The sequence below is a fragment of the Mastomys coucha genome, unplaced genomic scaffold (assembly GCF_008632895.1).
Source record: "Mastomys coucha isolate ucsf_1 unplaced genomic scaffold, UCSF_Mcou_1 pScaffold12, whole genome shotgun sequence".
Taxonomy (NCBI): domain Eukaryota; kingdom Metazoa; phylum Chordata; class Mammalia; order Rodentia; family Muridae; genus Mastomys; species Mastomys coucha.
The window spans coordinates 96,021,772-96,039,587 of record NW_022196894.1 but is presented as its reverse complement, the minus strand read 5'-3'; positions in this window follow the sequence as shown (position 1 = coordinate 96,039,587).

Below are 17,816 nucleotides of genomic sequence, written 5' to 3'. Positions count from 1 at the left end.
GTACTGCTGGTCCCAGTTACTCCAGGTGTTGGGACAGATGTTGTGTCCCCTTCACCTCTGATCCTGGGTGTGTTAGAGTACTTGGGAGTGGAGCTTCCTCTGGGTATTGTGGAACTGGCTGAGGAGCTTGCACCCAAGGTCTGCTCAGGGCACCAGCCCAGACAGACCGGAAGAAACCTGAGTCACTGGGCTGGCAGTGTTCCTGTGTGCCTGGTCCCTCTGGTCCCAGTTACTCCCAGTTATATCGCGGGACAGATGTTGTGTCCTCCTCACCTCTGATCCTGGGTGTGTTAGAGCGCCTGGGAGTGGAGCTTCCTTTGGGTGTTGTGGGACAGGAACTGGAAGGAACCTGAGCCACTGGGCTGGCAGAGTTCCTGTGCACCTGGTCCCGCTGAGCCTGACATCTTTAACTAAGGGTTAACTGATGCTGCTCTGCTATCCCTTGCTAGTCCCCATTTGATGGCTTGTCCTGCTTGATGTCTCTTCCCATGGAAGAGCTTTCCTGAACTTCAGCCACCCACCTTCATCATCCTGGGCATCCACTTGGGTGGCCCATACATAGGGACAACTCACTGCATTGTCTGGGTTTCCAAACCAAGGCCTAGCCTTCTTCCTTGTGGTAAGAGAGACCAAGATCCAAAGTTGTGGTAAAATGCCATAGCTTAGGAGGAGTCAATGCTGGCTGGAAATATTGGGCATCTGCAGAATTGTTTTGTTATCTCAGGCAGATGACTATATGGGGCCCTCTCTGGACCACTCATTGCTCTGGAAGCAGCTCAGATTCCCTGCCTCCTGCTTGGATTCCCTCTCTCCCTCCCTCCCTTCCTTTCTCCCTCCCACTCCCCTCCCACTCTCCTCCCACTCCCCTCCCACTCTCCTCCCACTCCCTCCCACTCCCCTCCCCTCCCCTCCCTTCCCTTCCCTTCATTTCCTTTTCTTCTTGCAGAAATCTGTGGGCCTCAGACTCTGTAGCACAAGGTCACAGATGCACAAAACTGTGGTCACTCATGTGTGTGTGTGTGTTCCCAAAATGCCTGCTGCTGAGGAAGCCATAGGCAGGCACCACATTACTGTCTCCTTGTGCAGAAAGTACACACAGGACTCTGGCTAGGGTGGGCCAGCTAGGAAACTGCCCCCACTTCCTTGTTGTGGTTGTTGCTGTTGTTGTTTCACTCTTGGACTGGTCACCATTTAAACAGGAAGAGGAAGGAAGTGGACAGAGAGGAGAAGAGGGAAAGAGAAGCAATGGGGAGACAGAAAAAAGGAGAGCCTTTTTTCCTGGTAAGCAAGCCCTGGCCCAGTCCTGTTGACCCTCTTGTCTCGGTGGCCTCTCCCAGGCAGCCAGCCCCTGCAGTTTCAGCATCCCTTACTGTGGTGGTTTGTATATGCTTGGCCCAGGGAGTGCTGCTATGAGAAGGTGTGGCCCTGTTGGAGTAGGTGTGGCCTTTTGGAGTAGGTGTACCACAGTGGGTATGGGCTTTAAGACCCTCATCTTAGCTGACTGGAGGCCAGTATTCTGCTAGCAGCCTTCAGATGAAGATGTAGAACTCTCAGCTCTTGTACCATGCCTGCCTGGACACTGCCATGTTCCCACCTTGATGATAATGGACTGAACCTCTGAACCTGTAAGCCAACTCCAATTCAATGTTGTCTTTATAAGAGTTGCCTTGGTCATGGTGCCTGTTCACAGCAGTAAAGTCCTGACTAAGACACTTGCACACATTAGCATCCTTTTGACTTCAAACATCTGCCATGGGGCTTATCTACCTGAGACTTGGGCTGTGCTGAGCCTGTCTCTGTGACTCTGTAGTCTCTGAAACACAAGCATTTCCTTGGCTCCTGGTGGCTTTTTCTCTCTGATGTGCTCTGGAGGTTCTCAGTTGGAGCCCATATGCACCGGGTGGGCCAAGCCTTCCTGAGGATAGACACTCTAACGAATAAATGTGCTGTTTGCCTCCCATCTAGGCTGACCCGGAAGAACCTCTAAGGGACTACTTTTCTACAGGACTCAGCCTCATTGTTTTCAGGGTGTGGAGGAAGCTGTGCTCACTCCTCCTCCAGGGCCCAGGCTACTGTGTCACTAACTCTTGTCAATCACTGTGACTCACTGTGGCCTTCCTGGCATCTGCCTATCTGCTCCCACATTTCTGGCTTTTCCAGGGAACAGCAGAGTGTGTAGCATGACTCCTCTGACCCTAGGTGGGTCACTTCGCAGAACTACCTAGACCGACTAAAGAACCAGGTGACTGTCAGTGGCTACATGGGGTGAAGAGACCAGAAAGGTGCAGAGGCTTTTGTGATATTGGAGTACCCCTTTGTGCATGGAGAAATAGCCTACACAGCAGAGGCTAGCCTCAGACTCCGGATCTTCCTGCCTCTCTCTGCCAAATGCTGGATTGTGATTTGGGACACAGTGGCCGGCTGAGAAGATCCATCGTTCTGGCCTTTAAAAAGCGTGCCCTGCATTCACACACAGCCTGCTTGGGAACTCAAGTACCCCAGCCCTGTGTCTGACTCTGAGTAGTAGGGTGACTTGCAGAGGCTGCAGCCTCCCTTGGGCACCGGGAAAGAAGCCAGGAGCCTGCTGCCAGAGGAAGTTCTGGGTCCAAAACACCATGAAGGAAGAGTGCTTGACACCCTTGGTTCTGGCACACAAGCTGCTGGGAGCACATTCAGACCTTGCTCCTAACATGCCTTCTACCCCAGGTGCCTCCCTGCACCTCTACTCTGCTCCCAGAAAAGCCAGGATGCACAAAGCCAGGGCACCCAGCCTCTGCCTCAGCATTTTAAAAATTCTGTCTGAGACTACATGGCAGACCCATCAGAGAGGACCAGGAGACATGTTTCATGATCTGTGGGCCCTATTCTGCACATCCCAGTGCTATGTATATATGTGTATATGTGTTATGTATGTATGTATGTATGTATGTATGTATGTATGTAGAGTGGTGACTCCATATAAAGAATCAAGTTGACTTTGCAAGTTCTGAGCCTTCCAGAAAAGCATGAACAGTTAGCATGTATGTGTCCTAACCATTGCCTGCAGGGTAAGGCACTTGCCTGTAGCTCTCAGAACTTTATCACAAAGAAATCTTGGGCATGTGAGAAGCACTGATTACAAGTGACCTGCCTGGCTCTGTGCTTTGGTAATGGGGGTGGCCTTTGCCTACTCTCTTGAGCCTGAGGGGTTCTCACTCCCTCCTTGTCTACAGGAGCCATGGTTGTTCTGTGTATCTCACTGCCCGGAAGCCCTAGCTCCATACTAGTGGAGGTGCTCAGCCTCCCTTCTCAGTCTCCTGGGCATTGTCACAGCAGACTCTGTGCTGCCCTGTGAAGGTAAGAAGAAGTGCTGGGTGCCTCCTTTCTCAAACAGAAAATCAGCGCCACTCTTCACTCCTTTCTGTCCCCAACTCCTGCTGACTCTGAAGCCCAAGCCTCTGCCCATACTAAGCCCTAGCTCAGACCCCTTTTCCTGATAGTCACCAGGGCAGGGTGTTGTACCCACTGGGCAAGCATTCTACACCTGGGAGAACATCCCCACCTCCTAACCAGCCTTTCCCTCTTTCTTTTTTATTTTTACTATCTGCCTAATGATTTCTGAGTCAAGCCTGTTGTAAGAAAAGGTTCATGTAAGGCTCCTGAAGGCTCCAGTTTGGAACTGTGATCTTGTCCTAAGACCTGTCATCCAACAACTAGATCCAGTGGCTTTTGTGAAGGTCTCAGTGGGTGACTCCAGCAGGGAAGCTGGATGGGAAGGATATGCAGGGACAGAGGGAGTTGCAACAAGGCTGCTAAACTGCTCAGAACTGACCAGGTTCTACTTTGATGCAGCCCCATCACCCCACCAGAAAGTCCCAGTTTTCCTGTTCTTCCCCCCTTTACTGCCCTGGCTTATGGACAGTTTATCTGTTTTATCTGGTTTGTCTCCCTATGCCAAATGGACAAAGAGCTGATGTCATTGTTCCATGTCACAAAACTGCCCTCCCACTAAAGCAGCAGTTCTCACCTGTGTTTTGTGACCCCTTTGGAGTGAAATGACCCTTGGACCATTGGAAAACACTGATATTTAACATTTTGATTCATAACAGTAGCAAAATTACAGTTATGACGTAGTGATGAAAATAATGTTCTGGTTGGGGTCACCGCAACCCGAGGAACTGCATTAGGACATTTGAGAACCACTGCCCTAAGTGTCAGTGTCCTGCATGGACGAATGCACTCTGACAGCACAGTTGTAAGGGCTCACTCAGATCTCAGCACTTTGCATACGGTGACTTTAATCATGCCTGGGGACATGAAGGAGGCATCAATGGAGCCAGTGTGCATTCTGTGTGGGTGGAGAGAAAAGAGATGGGGGTAGAGATGTGACTGGAGAGGCTTGGTATGGGTCCGAACTGAAGTTCACACAGGGAAAAAAAAAGCTGCACCTGTGTGGGTGATTCTACAAGCCAGACGGACGGGTTAGAGCTTGTGGTTGTGGAGAGTTGCAATGTTGCAGAGCCAGAGAAATTTACCTTTGGGCTATTTTTCAACTCCCTTAGTAGCCATTCCTAGCCCACTTCTGTGTCTTATCTATCATCCCTTTGAATGCACTAGGTTATCACATTTGGGGTTTTCACCAACCCCAAAGCTCAGCATGGCCTCAGAGAGCATCTGAGGCATGTTCCTCTCGTCTGGTGCAATCTGCCTGCCTGTGGTTCCCACCAGCCTGTTTGAAAAGTGTCTTGATTATGACTATTTGTTCTGTAACTATGAAAAAAGTATGAAACCAATTCCACATTGGATCATGGAGTTTGAGGTAACCTGAATCCCTATTCCCAGGTCATGGTTGCTTAGATTTAGCCTGGATAAACTACTGCTTGTCCTATTTGAGGCAGGAGCTGTGCTTTGCATAGACATGCCTCATTCTTCTTCTCTCAAATCACTCTCAGCCCTCTCTTTCCCCTCCCCTCAGCCCTGGGTAAACATCCAATCCACAAGGAACAGGAAAGCCCCACAGTGCCCACGTCAAAGTGGCAGTTCGAGCATGTGCTTACCTTCTGAAACCTGGCTTAGGCTCTGAGCTGAGTCCCACCTGATCAGACCCAGATGCAGATCTGGGTCCAGTACACCTGTCTTGCATCTTTATTGTTGGGACTGAATGGCCCCACTTCCTCTTATTTAGATACAGGCCTGTTATGGGCCCTCGTCTAGAATGGCAGGTAAGTTATGCAAACAGAGGACATAATGATCACTTTGGTCCTTGAGTTTATTAAAGCTGATGGTGATGGGTTGTAAACCGAGATAGAGATGTTTGAAAGAGGATTACTCTTTGGCAGAGACTTGGAGGATCATATTAATGAGAAACGAGCACCTGAGAGTACCTCTTTATTCATCGAAGCTCTAAAGATTCCCACTTCTGGCTATTTGGATCAACAGTCCCAATGAGAACAAATGTAAACCCAGATAAGATGTCTCTTAAGCCTGTGGAGTGGAATTGGAGACCTAACTAGGCAGTGAAATCTTGTAGATCGAGAAGAAGGCAGAAATCCAGACAAGCATGCCAGCTGGGTTCTGTCTTCATCCTTGTGGGTCTGCTGATTTGGGGCGAGAAGCATTGAGAGGCAGGAGGCCAAGATCAGTTTTTAGAGCTGTCAGATCAGTGCCCTCATAATGTCCCAAAGTAAGTGGGAAGTCTAGTGGATCACATCCTATCAATAAAGAGGACCTTGAAGCAGAAAAAAACACTACTACAGCATAGCTCCCAGTACCCCTAAAAGTATCTACCAGTGGTATGGTATCAAGTGACCCCAGATTGACCACACCTCCAGGTACCTGGCTGAAACAGAAGGATCATCTCTGGATAAAGATATTCCACTGAGCCTCAAAGTATTCATAAGTCCACTTCTTCAATGCAAGTGGTCTGCCTTTCATCAAAGATCATCAGAAATGCAAGCAGACATGAGAATATAACTCCGAAGAAGCAGAACAAACAGATGATAGAGGCATTCTGGGCTTTAGGAAAGAATTATCAGGGCTGTCAAGGTGGTTCAGTGAGTAAGAGCAATTATCCACCATGACTAACAACCTGAGTTCACTCCCTGGGACCCACATAGTAGAAGGCTAGAACTTTTACTTTTACATGTGTGCACCCTTCCTAGTACCTTGCAAATAAATAAAACATAAAAATTTTTTATAGTCTTTAAAAGAATTAAACATATACTATTCAAGAATGTAAAAGAAAAAATTACATTTCAATAGAAAACTGGAAATTTACAAAAATTGTAGCAGTTCTAAAAAAATAGGCATTATAGAACTGAAAAATCTAATAGCACATTAGCAACACCTTGAGTGCCTTACCAGACATTAGAAACAGCTGAAGAGAGAATTAATAAACTGGAAGACAGGTCAGAGGAAAATACACATTCTGAAGGGAGTAGAGATAAAACCTAAGGAAAATGAGAATGGGCACTAGGCACAAAGAATGCAGTAGATGAACCAGAGTTTCAGATGAAAAAAGAGACAGGCTGTCCTGTCCAATGGAGAGCAACAGAAAAGTAAACTGGAACAGAGTACCCCATGTATCTCAAACTGATTCTCCTGCCTCCAAGTCAAGAGTGATGCAATTCAGGTGTCTGCCATGTTCCTGGATAGACACAGGTGAGATTTTGCTTGTTTGTTTGTTTTATATTCAATATGATATATATTTTTATACCAATCACAAAAATGATGGCCATGTTATTAAATGAACATAAATAGATAAATTCTTTTTGTTTGTTTGTTTTGTTTTTAGTAGAGCTTAAAATCTTGGCTCTTACTGTGGTACAAGCCCAAAATAAGAACAATTTTTAGACATTGGAGTTCATTGTAATAAGGCTGTACTTCAATGTCCCTCACATCAACAAAGGATTTTACCTCCATAGTAGCTAAGCTCAGAGTTGGCAATTCTGCTGCGCCAAGGAATGAATTGTAAGCACGATTATTTGGATACAGATTTCCTGCTATGGTCAAAGCTATTTGACTGGAGTGATTGTCTTCGTTCTCAGCCCACAGGGAACAGGTTACAGTCTTTAAGGAATGGTGAGTGTATTAAGATGGTCTATCCATGAAGTCTATCATCAACTGTTTCAGTAAACAATGGCTCTGCTTGGAGGGTAGTGCAAACATTAGGTGTGGGTAAGATTCTGGTTCATTGGCTGTGGTGATTTTGAAAAGCATTCATCTCAGAAAAAGAATAACTTATAAAGTCCTCTTCTTCAAAAGTTGATACAATAATTATAAATATCAAGTGAAACATTCAGTTTCACTCTTTGTTTTTATCTTACAAGCCACCTCCCAAATTAATTGTCTATGTTTCCCTTGTCTGTATAAATAATTTTGAAATATATAAGCTGTTCTGAAAACCATAGTATAGTGTAAAAACATCAAATAAACAATCCCACTAATAGGCTGAGATAGGAGAAGCATGATTTCAAGACCATTATGTGGTACACAGCAAGACACTATCACATACAAACAAGCAGAAAGTGTATATGGATTGTACAATATTGGACCTATTTTTCCAATTACCAAATTAGAGCGACCACTGGATGACAGCCAACAAATTTCTAATTCCTCATATTTTTTAATTTCAATCCATTAGGATATGTTGGTAATGTTAATTTTCATATTAAGAGATATTAAGGAAAAGTGATTGGTACTTCCTGTTATTTTTGTTGTAAGAGGTGGAATTAGGTTTGTGTGGATTTGTTGAAAGATTACTTTCTTGCTTTCTCCAATGTTTCTAGGGTGGAGTTTTGCTCCTTGTGTTGGTGTTTTCCATCTATCATCCTTTGTAGGGCTGGGTTTGCGGAAAGATATTGTGTAAATTTGGTTTTGTCATGGAATTTCCATGATAAAATGGTTTTTCCATCTATGGTAATTGAGAGTTTTGCTGGGTATAGTAGCCTTGGCTGGCATTTGTGTTTTCTTAGGGTCTGTATGACCTCTGCCCAGGATCTTCTGGACTTCATAGTCTCTGGTGAGAAGTCTGGTGTAATTCTGATAGGTCTGACTTTATGTGTTACTTGACCTTTTTCCTTTACTGCTTTTAAAATTCTTTCTTTGTTTAGTGCATTTGGTGTTTTTATTATTATGTGATGGGAGGAATTTCCTTTCTGGCCCAGTTTATTTGGAGTTCTGTAGGCTTCTTGTATGTTCATGGGCATCTCTTTCTTTAGGTTAGGGAAGTTTTCTTCTATAAGTTTGTTGAAGATATTTACTGACCCTTTAAGTTGGGAATCTTCACTCTCTTCTATACTTATTATCCTCAAGTTTGATCCTCTCATTGTGTCCTGGATTTCCTGAATATTTTGGGTTAGGAGCTTTTTGCTTTTTGCATTTTCTTTGACTGTTTTGTCAGTGTTTTCTAAGTTATCTTCTGCCCCTGAGATTCTCTCTTCTATCTCTTGTATTCTGTTGCTGATGCTTGTGTCTATGACTCCTGATCTCTTCCCCTACGTTTTCTAACTCCAGGGTTGTCTCCCTTAGTGATTTCTTTATTGTTTCTGTTTCCATTTTTAGATTCTGGATGGCTTTGCTCATTTCCTTCGCCTGTTTGATTGTGTTTTCCTGTAGTTCTTTAAGGGATTTTTGTGTTTTCCCTTGAAGGGCTTCTAGCTGTTTATCTGTGTACTGTATTTCTTTAAGGGAGTTATTTATGTCCTTCCTAAAGTCCTGTGTCATCATCATGAGAAGTGATTTTAGATCTGAATCTTGCTTTTCTGGTGTTATGGTATATCTAGGACTTGCAATGGTGGGAGTATTGGGTTCTGATAATGCTAAGTAACCTTGGTTCCTGTTGCTCATGTTCTTTCGATTGCCCCCTGACATCTGGTTATCTCTAGTGCTACCTGCCCTTGCTAAATCTGACTGGAGCCTGTCCTTCCTGTGATCCTGGTTGTGTCAGAAGTCTTCAGAGTCAATCTGTCTCTGTGATCTTGTGATTCTGTGATCCTGTGATCCTGAGATCCTTGGTGTGTCCGAGCTTCTGGGACCCTGGGATCCTGTTGTGACCAAGCTCCTGTGATCCTGTGATCTTGGGCATGTTAGAGCTCCTGGGATTGGATCTTCCTCTAGGTGTTTTGGGACTGGCTGTGGAGTTTGTGCCCAAGGTCTGCTTAGGGCATTGGCCCAGACAGACTGAAAAGAACCTGTGCCACTGGTCTGGCTGAGTTCCTGCTTGCCTGGATCCTGCTGGCCCCAGTTATTCCCAGTGTTGGGACAGATGTGTCCTCCTCACCTCTGATCCTCTGATCTTGTTCATGTTAGAGTGCCTGGGAGTGGAGCTTCCTCTGGGTGTTGTGGGACTCACTGCATAGTTTGTGCCCAAGGTCTACTCAGGGCAGACCCAGACAGACTGGAAGGAACCCATGCCACTGGTCTGGTGGAGTTCCTATGGGCTTGGGTCCCTCTGGTCCCCATTTGTTTATTTTAAATTGCATTTATTCATTTGTATGTGTTTATGTGTGGGGCTATGGATGCGAAAGCTCATATGTGGAGGTCGGAGGAAAGTTTGTGGAGTCACTTCTCTTCTTCCACTGTGTGAGTGCCTAGGTGCCTGAAGTTCGAACTTAGGTCACTAGGTTTTACTTGGTGAGATACTTCAAAGGAGCGAACTCTCTCCTACCACCCTACCAGTTTGAACTCAGGTTGTTGGGCTTTGTAGAAGGCATCTTCAACCTTTGAGACACTCAACAGCCCTAGACATAGGTGTTTTAACATGCTTTGTGCCAGTTAGATATCCTGTATCACACATCTCCCCATTTCTTGGGGGTGGGGGGTGGGAGGTCTAGCAATTGCTGTGGATTCAGTTGAAGATTCTGCAGGAACCAGTTTGGGCCAGGCTCTTCTCTGAAGTTCTTTGGCCCCGGGCTCCCTGGTGCATCTATACATCAGGCATGGTGATACATACCTTTAGTCCTAACATTCAGAAGGCAGAGGCAGTCAGATCATTGGGAGTTTGAAGTCATCCTGAGAGAGAGAGAGTTCCAGGGCATCCAGGACTACATAGTGAGACTCTGTAGTGAGACCAGAGGGGGTGACTCGGTGGTATGCTGGCTAGGTTTGTGGGAAGTTGAACCTCAACTGAGAAAACACCTCTGTAACATCAGGCTATAGGCAAACCTGTAGAGCATTTCATTAGTTAATGATTGATGAGGGAGGGTCCAGCCCACCCCCCGGCTGTTGGTCCAGAGTGCTACAAGAAAGCAGGCTGAGCAAGCTATAAGAAGCAAGCTAGTAAGCAGCAGTTCTCGGTGGCCTCTGCATCAACTGCAGATATTTCACCCGTTTGATTCGCGGCCCTGCCTTCCTTCAACGATGGACTGCCATGTGGAGGTGTAAGCCCAATGAACCCTTTGCTCTCCACCTTGCTTCTGGTCACGGTGCTTCATCACAGCAATAGTAACCCCAGCTAGGACATTAGGTAAAGTGTTTGCTAAACAAACATGAAGACCCAAGCACAGATCCCCAGCACCCATCGAAAAGCTGGCACCATAGCCCCAACTTGTAATCCCAGCTGCACCTCAAAAATAAGATGAAATCTACCTCATTGTGCCATTTGTCACTTAAAATTTTAACAATATTTCATCTTATTATTTTGTTGTAGCAGGGCCTTCTGCCATTGTAGTATTCATTTTATTCTTTTTTAAACAAAAGTTTATTATGATGTACAACAGCCTCCTGCCTTCTAGCTATTAGGTGGCAAAGATGTTATGGCAGGGAATCCAGATGTTTAAATAGGAATGGAAGAGGTTCTCCATCACCTCAGACACGAGGAACAGGTAACTTTTCCCTCCAGATTTTTCCATTCTACCTGTGGTCAGGGGGCCCTTCCCTGTGGCCTTGGCTTTTAACTCCTCAAATTTCTTCTGTTCCTCCTTTTGTTTTTGCCCGAAAGCCTTATCTTCCTCATCCATCTCTCTGGCCTGCTTCTTGGGCTGTTTCAGGGCCTCTTTTTGCCACCTTTGTAGCCAGACTTGGCACCTCTAGCCCCTTCACTAAACTAAACCCTTGAGTTGTAGCAGGTTTTAATGTTTCTGAGATATGAGGCTGGGAGAGATGGCACCATGTTTATGAGCACTGGCTGCTCCTGCAGAGGACCCTAGTTTGATTCCCAGCATCTACACGGCAGCTCACTACCATCTGTAACTCCACCCCCAGGGGTTCCCACATTCTCTTCTAGCCTTCTCTGGCACTGCTCACAAATGGTGTGCAGACATGCATCCAGGCAAAAGACCCATACACATAAAATAAAAAGGGAAAAGGAAAAAATATGATTGAAGTCCTTTATCATAGATATATGTTTACATATGATATAAGTATACATATGTTATACACTTCAAATTGTGTTATATATAATATAACCATTTTCTCTTGGTTTGTGTTACCTGTTGATTTTCTTGGTAAGTTTTAACTTTAGTGAAGTCTAGTGTTCTTTGTGTCTTGTCTTAAAGAAAAAAAGTTTTTGTTTCCCTGAATTTTGAACTCTAATTATTGTTTTTAATGCAGTAATCCATGGTAATGTTGTATCTGGAATGGGCAGAAGTCTCGCTTTTTGTTCCCCTTGCGGTTCAGAGCACCTTGTCTTTCTTCATAGAAATGCTTTGCCATCCTTGTCAGAGTCGAGCAGGTGAGTGAGGAACATTTGTGGGTTCCTGCCGCCTCCCATACTCACTCACATCTGGTTATCTGTTTGTTTGTCTTTGCAGGGTTTCCTATACACACACACACACACAGACTCACAAGGCCTGGGAGAGACTCGTGACTTCACGTCTTCCTTCCCTTGCCCTGCTTCCGACTGGTCATCAGGTTGTCCTTCATTTGTCTTTTTCCTCTGATGCTCTGAAATGTCTTCTGCTGCCTTCAGATGCGACGTTTTTCTTTATCTACACCATACCATCCTCAGCTCCCAATCTGTTTCCTGAGTCCAGGATTTGAGGTTTCTTAACATTCTAGAAAGTTCTCAGTCATTAAATTTCCCCACAGCCTCTGGGATTCTGTCCCCATGGTGGATGTCAGCTGTCCTCCCTCCGTATCACTCAGTTGTGTGTTTTCTTCCTGTTGTCTCTCTCGGCTGCATTCTAGACAAGACTCATCTTTAATTCCAAGTTTACTATTCACTGTTTTTATATTTTAGAAGAAAGATGTCTTTTTATTTTATGTGCATGTGTGTTTGGGTTCACCATGTGTATGCAGTGCCCATGGAGGCCAGAAGAGGTTTCAGGACCCCCCTGGAGCTGCAATTAAAGTGGTTGTGAGTTGCCGGCAGTGAGGGTGCTGGGAACTGAACCCAGGTCCTTTGCAAGAGCAGCACCAGCATGCTCTCTTAACCTCTGAGTAACCTCTCCAGCACCCTCAATGTCTTATCTTTTAATTCTTTATTCTATTTTCCTAATTTTTATTTTTCTGTTTGAGATAACATTTTTTAGTGCATAAATTAGTTTTGATTATTTTTTATTAGATATTTTCTTTATTTACATGCCATACGATATCTCCTTTCTCAGTTTCCCCTCCAAAAAAAAAAAAAGAAAAAATAAAATAAAAAACAAAAACAAAAACAAAAAACCCTGTTCCCATCCCCTTCCCCCTGCTCACCAACCCACCCTCTCCTGCTTACTGACCCTGGCATTCCCCTACACTGGGGCATAGAACCTCCACAGGGCCAAGGGCCTCTATCAGGATTAAGGGTTGTGGTAGCATTCTTAGCTCCGATTCCCTCCAGGTAGCATTTCCATGGCCCCTGGGCACCATCAACACTAAATGTGAGCACGGTGGGTGATACCGTGTCACCTGTAGACTGTCCAAGGTTCCTTAGCATGCTTTACTTGGTCCAGCTTGTACGCTGGACTTGTTTGCAATGCTGTTCTCCCGCTTTGAAGATGGAACAGTATCTGACTTGAGCCTCTTTGGGGGAAAACTGTGCTGTGAATGGTAAGATGCCCTTGGATTTGAGTCACCTGCTCTTTCCAGGTGACATGCATTTTGTTGAAGAGCTGTATAAGGGATGATGTCATCCCCTGGCTCTGGCTCCTTCCCTCATGCTGGGATTTTTAGCTGTCATGGGCTTACAGCTGGCTTACAACCCCAGACTGTTTGGAACCAAATGTTTATACTCCAAATACACTGTAAGACAGTGGGACAAAGGTCTAGCCACCGGCCTGAAAGAGTATCTGCTCCTCTGTTCCATCACGTTTCCAGAATCAAGGGGACTTGGGATGTCAGCAGCCTGAAGAGACTGTTCCTACGAGGAAACCTTACTAGAGCCATCAAACATCCAGGACTAGGACACTGGAGGACAGATTATACCTCCTGCCAACTCACAGTTCTCAGACAGTAGCCACATTGTGGCAGCTGTGTGAGCGACTTATGACACGATCTAATAGTCTCTTAGCCTTTGTAACGAGGAAAGGAGTCTCAGCTATGGGGACTTTTCCAGTTACAGGGGTGCTTTGGAACAGAGCGGACTATTGGCACTTACGAAGTCTCTTCAGGCCCCATTTACTTCCGGTTGGGAACCTGCCCATGCTGTCTGCCCTGGGGAGGAGGAAGGGTCTGGGAAGGTGTTAATCTTATAGTCAAGCCTGCTTTCTTCTGGAAGTTCTTCTCTTTATAGCCCGTTTGTTCTAGCTTGTTTCTTTATACTTATAACCCAGGAAGGGTGGATCCAGGAAGACTATAAATTAGACAAAGATTCTATTCAGAGGCCTTTTCTACCCTTCTGATACTTTAAACCCTTCCAGTCTTAGGAAGCCAATGGCTCCTCCCCTCTTCTTTCTATATACCAGAATTCAGGAGAATAGGCTCTAAGTTATATTAATTCTCGCTCATGTCAAAGAGTGGCCAGGATCTTAGTATTTTATATCTTATGAAAAAATTTCATTGAGCAAAGACACTAGAATCTGTAAGTGGTGCCAAACCATACCAGGCTGGATAAAACTCTATTCTTCTACCTTGGAATTGAAGATAGGGGTTGGAGGAGGCTAGCTGAAGGGCCATAGTTTGAAGGAACTCAGTCAAAGCTGCTACGGTTTAAAAACTAGAAAGCTTCCAGCTCCAAGGTTAAGGCTCAGCTTGTATGAGTATTGGCTTTAGGACAATATTCAACCTCCTCAAGCTGATGTTTCTGTTTATAAAACAGGATCCAGGTAGGGCCTCCCAAGATACAAGTGTAGACTCTTGCAGTAAACCTGCAGGCCATTTAGGGTGCTGAGTACCTTCTGCATGTCCCATGCCTGGGTCATCTGGGCAGAAGCAGGATGGCAGAGCAGACTCCAGGTTGATATGGGCTAGAGCAATATAGCAGCTGCAAAAGTATGTTGCTGTGTGCCATGGCCTGGGGGATCTTCTCCTTCAGGGGACTGGGAAGAAGTGGATCTTCTAGAAGAGAGGCAAAGGAACTCAGAGCAATAACTAGGTAGAGAGAAATCAAGGGTGTTCAACAACAGGGGTGGTGGGCCAGTCTAGTCCTGGAGCCCAGCCAGTGGAAGGCTAGCAGGGATCAGGGAGAGGCAGAGCTTCCTGCTGGCCCCTTGCTTCGTCTAACTAAACCCAGAGGCTCTAACCCAGGATAGGCTCAGGCACCTGGATTCTTCCTCTCACCATGTCTGTATTTGTTAGATCAAAATTCCATTTCAAATGAATATTTTCTCCTTAGTTCTTCAGGGGATGGGCCAGTTCATTGTGCTATGTTGTTGATCATGTCTCTAAGGTTCAGACACAGTCAATGGCTTCCTGCCAGAACGTACACAGCCCTTCATGGGATGGGCCAGTTCATTGTGCTATAATGCTGGTGACATCTCTAAGGTCCAGGTACAGTCAATGGCTCCCTTCCAAATGGCTTTTCCATATGGCTTAAGGAGACCCAAATAGCAAACAGGGACCTTCAGCTGATTCTAAACACAGCCTCAGGTGGGAACAGCTAAGGTGACAAGCTGGAGGGCAACAGAGATGCCATGAAAGGCCACCTTTCCTTTTAGTTTAAGGACAGGGAAAGTCTTGTCTTAATACTGACATTTCAAAAATATTGTCAGAGATCCAGAACACTCTGGGAGAAGAAGGCAAGTGAGCTATGTGCAGCCCAAACGGAGAGCACTTACCCAGCACGATCTAGGCCACATCCCCAGTGCTTTCAGACAAAAGTAGGAAAGAAGGGCTGGAGAGATGGCTCAGTGGTTTAGAGCATTATTAGCTGCTCTTCCAGAGGTCCAGAGTTCAATTCCCAGCAACCACATGGTGGTTCACAACCATCTGTAATAAGATCTGATGTCCTCTTCTGGCATGCAGGTGTACATGCAGATAGACTATGTATATATAAAATAAATCATTAAAAATATTTTTTAAAAGTAGGGAAGAAAAGGAATGGGGAGGGGAGGAGGTGGAGAGAGGAGAAGACAGAGGCTGAACAGGTAAGTGCATAGGTAGGTTAAAGTCCCCTGTATGGAAAAAAATGAACACTAGAAGAGAGTTCTGTACTGACTCCGGAATTTGGGGATATCAGGAAATCCAGGTGGTTTATTTTTCAGCTGTTGGAGATGGGGACACATGAGAGAAGGTGGGGTAACGGCCGAGGGACAAGGCAGGAAGTATGCCCTGCACTAAATAGCCTCCAGTTGTTTGAAAAGAAAGCTGTAAAAAAAAAAATCAATAAAGATTTAGGAACAAGGAAACAGCCAGGCCTTTGGGAGGGTGCCTTTGTTCTCTCTTCCAGGAACAAGTGGCTCACTGCTTGCCAGACACCACCAGAAACAAAGAGTTTCGTTAAACATGGCAGAACACAGAAGGTAGAATATAGACTGTGTCTCAGACAGGACAGGAGTAATTGTAGTCTTTCCCTGCCATCTGGAAACTAAGGTCCTAAGAGAAAATCTGTCACTGAAGAAGTCAAGTGACAGGGCCACACTTTGGTGAAGGGCCAACCTCATAGCTTCTCCCTACCTGGTATGCTTAAAACTGTCATAGCCAGGCTACTAAGATGCAAATGTTTCAGGTTTTCCCGAAGGATACAATCCCTGGGCTCAAAGTACACATCAGATAGGAAGCAAAAAGACTGAAGTCAGGTTTTGTTGTTGTTGTTGCTGCTGTTTTTTTGTTTGTTTAGTTGGTTTTTATTTTTTATTTTTATTTTTGCTTTTGTTTTTCCTGTTCCTGGAAACATGAGGCCAGAAAGATATTCAAAGTGGAGGGACGAGACTTGGCACTATCCCCACCCTCCCACCATTTCCTGACCTCATTTCATGCCTGTGCGGATGGAGGTATGTACGTCTTCAGTCAGTCTGTGTGGAATCCTCTCCGGACTCCACCCAGCTCTTGGACTGCCTGGGGCATCCCTGGAGAATCTCGGGCCCATATCTTTCATTTCCCCTATGAGACCTGCCACTCCAGGTCCTTCTTTGCTGGGGCCCCTCGGTTTCCCCTGACCCTTTCAAAGTGTGTCCCTCTCTCCAATTCTCAAAGGCCTTCTTTCCTACATTTCCTGCCAAACATTTCTCGACAGCATCTGTACCTGCTCCTCCATAACCATCCTCTTGCTCCTCCTCCCCCCATGCTCATCTTCCTCTTCCTTCTCCTCCACCTTCCTCCCCTGCCCTCCTTCCCCTTTCCTTCTTTTCTTTCCCTTTCTTCCTCACCCCTGGGTCTTGTCCTCTAGAACCCACACCCTCTTCCACTAACTGTTGTCCCTGCTATCCATCAGGGACTTTGAGGATTTACCAACCTCCTTGCTTTAGAAAAAGGCAAAAATAAAGGACCAGTGACCACTTCCCAAGTTTACCTTCAGGGCCCTGCCATGAGGTCTAGGTTTAAATAGAGGGCAAGAGTTATAAAGAGCTAAGCAGGCCTGGTCAAGGTGTAGTCCTGCCCTTCCATGACCCATCTTGGTCACAAATCTAATCTCCAGTCTCTTCTCACCTGCAGTCATTGTGTCTGCACTCCAGTATTGTTAGTACTGGAGAAGAATTCTTCCTGGTAGACAAGTTCTTCTCTTTTCCTTCTCCCAGCATGACACTGGGAAAATCTCAATTCCTTGGGGTCCCATCACAACATTCTTATAACAGAAAGGAGGGGAACTAGGGTCTTTGTGTGAAATGTCCTTATTTCTGCCAGGATCAGCCTAGATGGTGGCCCTGACAGAGCACACTGGGCCACCTGTGCAGAGCAGGGTGGGCTCCTTCACAAGGGCTATTGCTGGAACTTTCTAGGCAGTCATTCACCTACCTGCTGCGGGCCTAGAGAGACAGAGGGTTCTGAAACAATGTCTTGATGAGCAGAGGTTTATGGGACACTTCTTTTATTCTTTTTGAGCAGCTGTTTACTTTGTTATAATTTTTATTTTTTAAATGTGTGTGTGTGTGTGTGTGTGTGTGTGTGTGAAGCAAACCCTAATGCTCTGTTAGCATTACCTGTCAAACAAAATGCAGTGTGCTTTGTGTATCCTGTGCCTGATGGCTCTAGCTATGGCCCACAATGATAGCAACCTCTGCTGAGGTGATTGGTCTAACAGAGCTCCCAGCTGTGTCTTCTAGAGGATGAAGTGAGGTCTCAGGTCCTCCTCTGCCTGAATTATTTTGGGAGCAGTGGTTGAAACTCTCAAGTCTCTCCCTCCTGTGCTCTCCTCTTGGTGGGAGCAGACCAAACCTACAAAGCCCTAATGTAGAAAGATTGCATGGAGAGTGAAGGAGAGAGCAGCCAGGCCTAGTGCTGCACACCTGTGATCTCAGTACTCAGACGATGGAGACAGAACCAGAAGTTTATGTTACCTTACACTGTATAGTGAGTTCAAGGTTGGTCTGGGCTACATG